The sequence below is a fragment of the Vicugna pacos genome, chromosome 11 (assembly GCF_048564905.1).
Source record: "Vicugna pacos chromosome 11, VicPac4, whole genome shotgun sequence".
NCBI classification, from domain to species: Eukaryota; Metazoa; Chordata; class Mammalia; order Artiodactyla; family Camelidae; genus Vicugna; species Vicugna pacos.
The window spans coordinates 57,126,069-57,137,757 of record NC_132997.1 but is presented as its reverse complement, the minus strand read 5'-3'; the positions used below and the strand labels follow the sequence as shown (position 1 = coordinate 57,137,757).

The 11,689-nt window shown below is 40.7% G+C and overlaps 1 long non-coding RNA gene across 1 annotated transcript; it reads right to left on the bottom strand.

Annotated features, from left to right (window-relative positions):
- Window positions 1-275: 275 nt before the first annotated feature.
- On the bottom strand, window positions 276-11,201 carry LOC140699337 (uncharacterized). Its single transcript, XR_012077417.1, has 4 exons — window positions 10,765-11,201; window positions 5,928-5,996; window positions 4,980-5,023; window positions 276-1,816 (listed from the first exon to the last, which is right to left on the bottom strand). It is a non-coding gene; the product is annotated as an uncharacterized lncRNA (long non-coding RNA).
- Window positions 11,202-11,689: the final 488 nt, after the last annotated feature.

Sequence of the window (11,689 nt, the reverse complement as noted above, 5' to 3'; positions counted from 1 at the left end):
GTGTAACCTTAGTCAAATTGCTTAACCTCTTTAAGCAATTTATTTTGTATAGGTAAATAAATATATATATGTGTTTATACATAACCTCAGATATACATGTATGATATTACCAAATACTAAAAAATTATATATAATTATATATGTGTATATCTATATTACATAGTATGTTATATATGTGTGTACAGGTACATATATATACACAAACTCAAGGAACTTTTGGTCTAGCTCATATAAGAAAATATTAACATGTTCTAATTTAAAAGTTGGGTGACAGGTACCTGGGTATTCATTTTATTTGTCTTTTAATTACACATAAATGGCATAGCACCTTTTGAAAGTATTACTTATTTCACAATAAAAAAGGGTAATACAAACCCAAACAAAGTTAATCACTAAAATGTGTCACCTCATTATCTCCCCAGTTCATCCATGTTACCACTTGAAAAGCGAGGTCATGACCCACGGGGAACTTGGCTCTGTTGGAATGTCAGCTGGATGCTTGATGAAGTTAAGGGCATCTAATTCTCTTTGCAGCTTGTGGGTGCAAATTTGAAGAGAAGTGAGGAGACCCCATTCAACTAAGGAGGAACTCTGTTTATACTTCATGGAGACCTGAGTCAGAAATTCTATCACTGCCACCGCCACCAGTGCAGACAGAGTTGAACTCCTATAAACCGGTAGGCAGGCTCAGAAAAGGGGCTCAGGAGAAGTATAGTGTGACTCAGGAGAGACACAGGCCTTCCACTCTTCAGCTTTCTAACAACTGAAATGTCATTCATGCTCTTTTCTAGGATTCACTAAATGTCCCAGCCGTCTCCCCCTTTTCCAGGTGATGTCTGGGTTTCAGGTGTGAGTGATGAGAGTCACCATGGCTAGCTTCTGGTGGACAACAGACACTTGGCCCTGACAATCAAGATTGTAGCTCTTTCTCTGGGCCTCAGATTCTTTCCTAAACCAGCAGAATGGGTCAGGTGACCTCTCAATCTACTTGTAGCTTTAATACTCGGTGGTTTGAGGCATAGTAGAGTATTCTGGTGATGTATTCAGGTCAATTAAGGGGAGGAAGAAATCAGCACTTTCAAATCACATCAACCCTTTGATTTCTCATGCTTTTTCTGCTTTGTTTTTTGTGAGATATTTTTATGTAGGAAATAAATAGGGGAGACAGTTCACTGCAATTAGCCAAGTAAATATTACAAATAGCTAATGCTGAAATAATGTGCCAGGCACCACTCTAAGTGCTTTACAAGATATTGATTAAACTGAGGAAGATACTATTGTTATAATTACCCCAATTTACACATGGGTAAACTGAGGCATGGAGCAATTATGTGGTTTGTCCAAAGGCATACAACCTGTATGCCAGGATTATGAATCCAAGTAGTTTGGCTCTGGAATCCATGCTTTTAATCAGTCTGGTGCACGGCCTTTAGATTGTATGTTATCCAGATTGTTCCTGACAGAGTAGCCTTCCTTTGAGGAGGTAAAGCCAGGAGGTTCCATTTTATCAAGCTTGGAAACCACTTAGAATCCAGAAACATGAAGTCTCTGTTTAGAATCATTTTTGTCCCAGAATCTAGAAATGATTCTCTTCTTTTGCCTGATAAGGTACCCAGAGGTTTACCTTAACATTTCCTTATCCATAACTTCTTAACAGGTCAACAGTGGGATTGTTTTAAAACACAGGACAAACCGAGGCAGTGAAGAGCCCAGTGAACAGAGGCAGGGAAGCCGGATGCTAGCTGTCCAGTCTCTGACTCAAGAAGCTGTGCACCCTTGGGGAGGTGCTTCACCTCTCTGGACCTCAGACTTCTTCCTTGTAAGATAAAAAAGTGAAGATCGATGACTTCAGAGGTCCCTCGCCTCTCTAAGAGACTGAGTCTTTATTCTTCCCCCAACTATACCGGTTGTTGGCGATGAACCGATAAGGCAAATGACAAGCAAGTTTTGACGGTGCTCTGAAAGCAGACACCAGACATGTAAATTCAGATCCCAGGAATGTGAGAGAATGCTCTGGCATGGCCTTCCTATTTCAACAAACAACTAATCAATGCAGAAACAGCCAGGTAATTAAAAGCCACCGTTTCATTTTCAGAGTTTATTCTTCCTAGACTCACCCTTCAAACTACCTTTTACCAAAGGTCATCCCAGACCCAGAAAACATAGAAAAGGAGGGACCTTCCCCCTCTAACACCCTTCTTCACATTCTACTTTTCACATTTGAAGATAGAAACAAAATCTTTAAACTATTCACCACAAAATGTTTGAGACTTCCAAAGTCTGTGAATCATAACATATCATCAATCTGTCCAAAATGTGACAAATAGATTATAAGTTCCTTCATTATACCTCTGTATCTGATGAAGAGGAGGCACTCAAATAAATATTTGTTGACTAGTAACAAACATGTAAATGGAAAGTTTTTTTTTTTTTAAGATGGAAAGTTCTAATCATTACCAACAAAGAGTCGGGCTCATGGATGTGTTGATTAAACCTCAGATTGCTTCTCCTGGGTTCATCTCAGACTCTATTCATCATCAGACCAGGCAGTGAGGTCTCCTCAACATTTACCCTCATTCACTAAGAGTTGACCAGAATATCTATTGCCCAGATTGCCCTCCTACACATTTCACTAAGGAATAGGTGAGAGGGACCCAGCACACAGACACCAATACCTAAAGTGTCTGATGCTTGGGCAACCCTGAGTTTAGGACTCACTGACAGTTTGGTGGATTACTCCCAGTATTTAGTTTAGTTTTGTAACCCCAAGAGGTCACAGCCAAAGGGGTGGTAAGTAAATGAAAGTGCCTGGGGGAGGGGAGGAAGGGCAGGATTTTTAGCGAATTTACAAAGTCACAGTACAGTGGCCAAAGCTACTTCCTCTGAAGAACCCAATGTTCTTGCTCTAAGGGACCTTGGATCTCAATGGTATTACCACTTGGTGTGGAAAAAGCCTGCCTCGTGCAAGCCAGACTTGAATCAATTATTTTAGTCTGTGTCTTTGCAATTGTGACACTAGGGCAGTGTAGTCCAAGGGTCTTTCCTATATAACTGGCAAGTGTCCATATCAGGTTTGAACTATGAGTTAATTTGAGAATGAGGTCTAGTGGGATCTATGCTCAATTCAAGAGGAAAACTATTGGTTAGGCTAAAAAAGATCTATGCTTTAACTATCATATCACTAGCTAAAGGTAATGAGTGACCCTGGACCCCTGTTAGGATTTGGGGAAGATGATCTTCACCCTTTGGGAGTTTAAACACATCTTATCTACTCAAAGCAACAGTTAGCCTTACAAAGAAGCAGGGCTTCTCACTTGCAAAATTCTAACTGGGAATGAGACCCAGCCAAGGCTTGGCGGATCGAGCCAAGAATTTCAATTCTGATGAGAAGAAAATGCACATGGCCATTGGCTAAGTCTTCACCATCAGGTGTCAGGTGCGCATTCTTCTTCTCTTAGAAATAATCACAATAATTATCGTAATTCCACCTACTATTATATAGTTCTTTTCAACTTAAACACCTTCCCAAACAGAATCTCATTTGGATCAACTGAACTCCAAATCTGTCTACTTTAATGTGGCACTCTATTTTCTTTATTTTCTTTCTTTGTTTTCAGCCTGTTCTGGAATCCATCTCAACTTTCTATTGTCAAGCACTCTATGGCTCTTTTAAACTACCTGGCTTAAAAAAATAAAGCATTAGGAGTAGTTTTGTCCAGGAGAATTTTCTGCAATGATGAAAATATTCTGTATCTGCACAGCCCAAGAGAGTAACCACTACCTCCATATGGCTATTGAACATTTGAAATGTGGCTGATGTGACTGGGGAATTGAATATTAAATTTTAATTCATTTGAATTAATTTAAATGAGAATAGCCACAAGGGACTAGTGGTGCCCTATGGAACAGTGCACTTTTGGGGAGTTTTCACAGTACAGGACAGAGAAGGTTAAACTGTTAGTCATCATTACTTAACCACCTTCCATTTCCAAATGGTACTGATTTCCACACATGGCAATTTAAAGATTTTTTAAAACTTTAAATCAAGCTTCCACATAGTCCACATGGCTTAATGCTGGAGTTGTATGCTCTCTAATCAAATGCAAATATGTTTCAACACAATGAGCAGCAATTGCAACTTTATTCTTCTGCAGGGTCCAGGGACCTTCACATCCCTGCTGGGAGGGCTCCATGCTCTCAGGCTTGTGAATTCCCCACCCTGCACCCACACAGCTCGAGGCTTCTGAAGAGCGCCCTTTGTCTCCTTGGCTTGTGTGTCAAGGAGGCAAAGGGTTCTGCTGCACGGCAATTAATCAAATGGCCCACTTCTACCTTTGATCTGGGAGAAAACAGTCAAGATAACATTGAGGAGGAGAAAGTGAGAGACAGTGACAGAGAAATGGAGTGGGGAGGGAGAGGAGACACTGTGCTAGAGAGAGAAGGGGAAAGTTAAGAAAGGGAGAGAGAGAGGGCAGTAAGGAAGAGCATGGGTGTTTCAGGGTCCAGCTATCATTTTCTATTCTATATTCTTAAAAAAAAAAAACTAACCAACAAACAAAAAAACAGTATGTCTCACACCACTGTGGCAAGTCCCTTTCCTCCTACTGGCCGAATTCAAGCCACCAGATATCTTAACCCAGAATAAAGGCCTCATAAAGGTTTATTGGAAATAATAGGTTTTGCCCATACCTATTACCGTCCTCCTCCAACATCCCTAAACCTAGTGTTCACTCAGGTCAACAACGGGTGTACATAAGGGCAGCACTCAGAAACATTCTGACCAAGAGGGAGGGTACCCAGGAAAATATGGCAAGTCTGCTGGTCTCTGAGAGTTCCTGTAGACATTTAAACTTTCTTTATCCTGATTGAAAAACCAGAAATCCGCGATTAACTGCCGAGAACGCAGGAACGAGTAATCATTTGTGATTAAATACAATAGCAGAGCAGCAAAACCCTTCTCAAGGCCTTAAAGGGTTTACCTTTAAATGAAGCTCTTTAAACAGTGGCTGGGTGGAAGGTAGCCCTGAAAGAGAGAATCAAAAAAGAAATGGTGTTATTTTGTTCAACTAAAGAGAAACAAAGTATTCAAAAATAAGGATTATGTTGGCATTTGTTTTGCTTCCCTCAAAAAAAAAAGAACTATAATATGTGTTCCTTTTGTACATCTTAAAAACTGTTATGGATACACTGAGCTGATAGATATGAAAAATTATGAATATTCCACTCAATAATTAAGCATGTCTTCTTTTCTTGGCCCTTTTAATGACAGCATTTCCTGCACAATCCATTTTAATCCAATTCTTTGCTATTTAAAAAAATGGAGATTCCTCTAATTGATTCATAGACAAAGTTTATTTATCCAAAGAGAGTGAGAAAAGTTAAGCTTGGATATCACTGCTGGAGTTTTTTTTATGAGGTTACAAGTTGGCATTTACAGGGGAAATTATCTAGAGATGCAATTAAACTGATCTGCAATTTTTCTAGAGAATAAACTTGATGATTTCACTCGATTGCCTAAACACACAGACCCCAAAACACTTACCGTCTTCACAGTTGTGAGCTCGGCTGGATTTGGGGCCAGACTAATTTCATTAATGTTGTAAATCAGGAGCCCAACCCTCTTGGGTTCTATAAACATGTCCAGTTTTCCCTGACCAGACATTGGAGTCTGGTTATATCTGTCACAGGTGAATGGGTTAGTTCCTGGCCTATCCAACTCAAACCCTCTAGGAACCTCTTTGAAAACCACAGAACATCATGCCATGCTTGATTTTGCACTAAGATCTTTCAATGGGTTGAAACATACAGCACGTAAGAGCAGGTGTTCCCGGCCTGTGGCCCAGCTCCACGCCTGAGGAGGCTGTGGAGGGCATGCCATTCTCATTAACAACACACCCTCTCCACATCTCTTCCTGAAACAGGCTCACCTTGTTTCAGACAGGAGGATGGGGACAGAGGTGAGCAATATCTTGATCACTCCGCTTTCCTGGAGAACTCTTGCTTGCAAACAGAGAAAAAATACAAATGAAGATTAAGATACAACTGGTTGCTAGCAACCTTCAGAAGGTCCATTAAATGTCTTGAAGGCAAATCTTGGCCTTATCCCTGATCTGTTTATACCTGTGTTGATCCACATATGCAGGAAAACCCCACGGGTATCTCCAGTTATCCTGGATTACCAGTAGGAATTTTAGATACCACATTGCATGAATGGCTTGAATGGAAGAGAGGATTCCTAAATTTGGAGGGTTCAGGGACTCATTCTACTTTTCTAATTTACAAACGAAGTGCAAATTTTGGTCCATTGGTGACTTACACAAGCTGACAAAATAATATCCTTTTCTGAACAGCTGCCCCATCAGCTCTGGAGAGTTGCTAACCTATAGTGCTAAGCAACAATGAAACGTTGCAAAATCACAAAGACTCACGCTGTCCGTTTGACTGGGATGTCACATAGAGCACTGAGAAAGAATACCTCCTGTCAGAGGTCCACCCACAGCCTTCACTGCAGACCTGGGGGTGGGGTGGGGCCACTGTGCAGCCCTGCACACTCAACTTGCTCACACTACCAGCATTTCTTCACATCAGCCTGGCTAGCTGATTCCAGGCTTCCGAAAACAGGAGGAAAAAAATGTATCATTTTAATCAAAAGAATTCATAGTGCTGCTTCCAGATACTTAATTCCATTGGCACCTCATAGTTGCTATAACAGAAAGAAAGGGGATCTGCTCCACTACGTATGAGGGAAAATGCCAAGACTGCATGAGGGCAAGAAATCAGAAGGCACAAGAGTCTTTGTGGTTTGATGACTACAATTTGTTCTAGAAAATAATCAACAACGCTTACTATGTACCAGGCACTGGGCATTATTTTATTTACTTCAAATACATGTTGCCCTGTGAGGTAGGCATTTGGTCTCCTTTTCACAGGTGAGGAAAGTCAAGCTTTTGCCCAAAGTCATACGGATGGTAATTGAGAAAGGCTGGGTTTTCACCCAGGTAATCTGACTTTCAGGCCTGGCTCTTAACCGCTCCGCTGTAACAGCCAGACAAGTGCCTTGTGAGGGCGACTTCTAACTCAGCTGACATCTACTGAGCAAAAGAAAATCTTCTCCATCTCACGTTTCATAACTACCCATTACATTTTAGGACGCTGATCTTCCAAGAGGCTTTTCCCTGGCTCCCTCCCTAGGGACCATCTCAGGGGGAGTCGTGTGGACAAGAAATCAGACATCAGTCACAGGTGGCCAGCACAGGTTCACAAGGACCAAATCAGGCGAGACAAAGGCCAACCACATTTTCTTTATTAGTCTGCTCAATCAGGGCACATGGTGTGTCTGATTTTCAACAAGGTATTTGGCAAAATCTCTCAGGATATTTTGGTGGATGGGATGGAAAATGCAGTGATTGGAGTTATGGGAAACTGTCCTCCCCTAAGACAGAGGATTAATAGATTGGTGTCAGTCTCAGACATCACTGACCAGCGTTTTTATCAACAACCCAGACGTTCTAAAATCCCACAGACCCTCCCATTGCCCTTCTCCACGTACCTGTCTCTGCCAGTTCCATCCACACATACCCAGCACCTGCTCCCCAGGCCACGTTTTCTTTTGTTTCTAGTCCTTGACTCATGGGATTCCCCAGCCAGAAACACTCTTCTTTCTCTCATGCCACATCTTCACTGTTCAGCTCAGAGGTCACTTCCACAGTGAAGCTTTCTCTAACCACCACCCACTAAGACCAGAGTAGATGTTCACCCCCGATCTCTCTTTCCCTACCATGCGTGCCCCAACATACCATAACACTCTCATCCTAACACTTAAGGTACATGTTGTTGGGGATCAGTTCATACACCTCATTAGCTTATAAACTCCATGAGGGGAGGGATGTGGTCTATTTTGGTTATTATAGCCAGTATCATGATCGGTATATAGTCGGTTTTCAATAAATATTTGTGAAATGATGATTGAATAAAATCAAATAGCCTTGGATTGGTGACAAAATCAGGATCTAAAAAAGGTGCCAGTAATCTGAGACAGTCGAGTGTGTCCAATAAAATTAATTTCAACTGAGATAAATGTAAAGTAAAAGACGGGTGTGAAAAAAAAATTACCCACACAAACTAGGGGAGGGACACATGATTTTAGCAGCACATGTGGAAAAAATGGGATTTAATTGACTGACTTGAATGTAATTGAGCCACCCAAAAAAGATCATGGATTTCCAGTCTATATAGTTAGGAGTGAAGTACCTAAAAGTAATGAGTTCTGAGCTGATCAAATCATACTGAGTACTGTGACTATTCTAGGTGCTACATTTTAATTAAAAAAGAAAAATGCTGACCGAACAGACTACATTTGGAGAAAAATAATCAGAATGAAGACTATTGAAAGCCACGTTATACAAAGAATGGCCAAAGAACCTTATTCAGCCTAGACATATCAGGTTTAGGCAGAGGGCATGATCATTGTCCATGTGGAAGGCAAATTAGACTTCTCCTAAATCTCTCTTGAAAGTAGGACCGGCCTCCATAGTAGAAGGTAAAGGTGGGGAGGGGAGATTCTAGTTCAATATAAAAGTAATTGTAATGGGATCTGAGCTGTTAGGAAATGGACAGGGAGAGGGGCTCAGGATGGTTGGGGGCATTTCCATCCCTAGATTTGTTAATCAAACAAATCTTCAGCCAAATGGATGCCCACTTGGCAGGGATATCATACTGGGGATTTTAAGAATTTAATGCAAGTTTAGACTTGACAGCCTCCACAAAGACCCTTCCAGATAATTCAAGAAAGAACCTGTAGGCCTCATACTGCTGCATTTCAGTAACATCCTCAAATTCACATGCTAGTGGCAGCCACATTGCTCAGTCCCACAGACCCTGAGCTGTTTTACTTCTGTATTGTTATATCTTATCTATGATTTGGAGCCTCATAAACTAAAACATAGGAGACCTAGTTTCTAGTCTCAGATATGCCACCAATCAGCTGTGGGCTTATGGTCTTATTTAAGCTCAATTGCTTCATTTATAAAGCACTTATAAAACTTCCTTAAATTTGGACACATCAAGTTGCTTAGTTCTTTCCACAGTAAAGTTCTAAAGCATTCACGTTTCTCAGACTTTGTTCTCAGACCATAAGCATCAGAATCACCAAGAGAACCTGTTTAACATATAGATTCTTGGGCCCCATCATAGAATTTGAGTGGAACCCCAGAATATGAATTCTTAGTAAAGCATCATAAATTGTTAACATGCACATTGAAGATTCAGAAACTCAAAAAAAAAAAAAACTCTGCCCTTGAGATCAGAACAATAAGCAGAATTCAGGTGTAGAAAGATTAATTCAGCTGTCCAACATCTTATAGTAAAACCAGAGTTGTTCCCAGAAAAAAAAAAATCAGGTTATTTTCTGTTCTCTTTGAAGATATGAAAACTTAAGTGAGAATGTGGGTGGAGGAATGGAATTGTCTCCAAGACATATCTAGTAGGGCTGGAGAAGCCCCAAACCCTGTCTGGTGAGGAAGGAGTCAGAGTTCTGTAACAAGAGGCAGCAGTGCATATTGCAAGCCTTGAAGCAGGTGAGCGCAGCAGCAGGTGCAGCCGCCAGACTACAGGGAAAAATGGAAAGTGCAGGATGAAGTCTGCCAACAAGCACTTCCTGCACATTCTGACCCCTCAGGAGTGACACGAGTCAGGGTCTGAAAAACTGGTGAAATGGAAAAGCAAGAGATGCTCTTTGTTAACTGAAAACCATCCTCAGCCAGGCCCAGGAAAGCAAGCCTTTCACATGGTGCAATGATTGTATCATGGGAATGTTTATTATCCAGAAGTAGCCCTGCAAAATATTTTTATTGTCCTCCCCAATTTCAAGGTCACAGCGAGTTGTTTCCCAAACTTGCCATGATACTGTCTTGGTTTGAAGACCTAGTGAAATTAGCAGAGTTCTTTATTTGAATTGGTAGAGAGTTTGTGTTTGAAAGCCTTTTAGGCTGCAGACTCCATGTAGATATAAGGTTATCATCACTAACATGTCCACTTTCTTATATATATTTTCATTGATATTTTTCCAACACTGAGAATCACTGGCATAAGTTTTTCTTAATCTTTATTTAAAATATACACGACATCACTGGTTTTGAAAATTCCATTTCTGTCCTATAGCTTATTATCCAGGCAAGCACCCTAAAATAACAAAGTTTCACTAAGTTGGTTGCTTGCATAAGGCTCACTGTCTGATAATTAAGCTGAAAAAGCCCAGATGCTGGCACATTCACTATTTATACATTTAGCAACCACCTCAAACCCTTCCCCCACTCTCTTCCCATAAGCAAATCCATGAATGCTCATCATAAATGTAAATATTGCCTAATATAGGGTTTCTAATTGTTCAGATTTGGCACATTGAAATGGTCAGGACCACAGATGTGTTCATGGTCATGTCACACATTTTGGTCTGGTTCAAATCCAAACAACTTTTAATGCTCTTCTCCCCATTAAATTATAGAAAGGCTTTATTTATTAAGTCATGGATACTAGTCAGTCACTAAGTCTATCACGCTGAAATCTCCGGCTCTAAAAGTCACTCAAGTGTCTCTACCAAATCAGCTATAAATCAAATAAACTCTAGGAAGATACCAAACCTAATACAAGTATTACTAATTCTAAAAAAAAAAAAAGAAAGAATAATCTTCACATGAAGAAAGCTCATTTGATATTCTTATCAGAGATTCATCAAGTAATACTCTTAGAAAATAAAAAGTACCTTACCCAGAAATAGTCGAATTAAGCAGATGGATTTTGACAGGACCTGAATAATTAAAGTTTCCACTGCAGCTTTAGAAACTCCTGTTCTGAAACCCATTTTATCAGCCAATGCCAAAGAATGTTTTTTGGCTCAGAAACATAAAATCCAAATAGTCCCAGAGGAGAAGCTGCCTCTCAGCCTCGACATCTTCAGGCACTGCCTTTCAAAGAACAACTCTTTCCCCTGGAAAAGGATCTGTCATCGACATTGTCATGTTAATTGGCCAAATTCAAACAAGTCACCTCTAGAACTAGCAATAGGAAGACCTTTGGGTAGATTGTTTTAAAACTTTTTCCTAAAGGGAAAGAGACATGCTAATAAAAAGTCGACCTTGGCATATTAGTCTCTAACGATTAAGAACCCAAGACCAAAAATGCTTTTTGTTAGCTGCTGCCAGCCAGGAGCCTTCTTCTTTGCACTTTTTATTGGACAGTAGGAAAAGTCCCAGACCTCAGAGCTCCATATGATAATAAGTGGTTGGAGGTGGTATGAATAAATTTCCATCTACATATAACCCAAAACCTTGTATCAACTAACAGTTTTGCTTTTCTTCTGAAACAAATTTCATTCCAGACCTGATCACAAGGAGCAGAAATCTGTTTAAAGGAGGGGAACTGAGGGTCCCAGGGAGCCTGACTCCTGTGTCATGGCTTCTATACAAGTCAACTGATGGCCGAGACCTGGGGACAAATGCAGAAGAAAAAGCCCTCTTCCATTGTGTATGATCAGCCACTCAAAATGGCTGTTCTCTTGCTCTCTGCATCCCCTGCTCCACCAGTGTCTGTTTCACCTACACCTACTCACAAGACGGCCCGTCCTCCGTCCTTGCCCTAGCCCCAGCTAGTGATTGTTCTAATCTTTAATTCAGAACATCTCCATCTGAGGGCT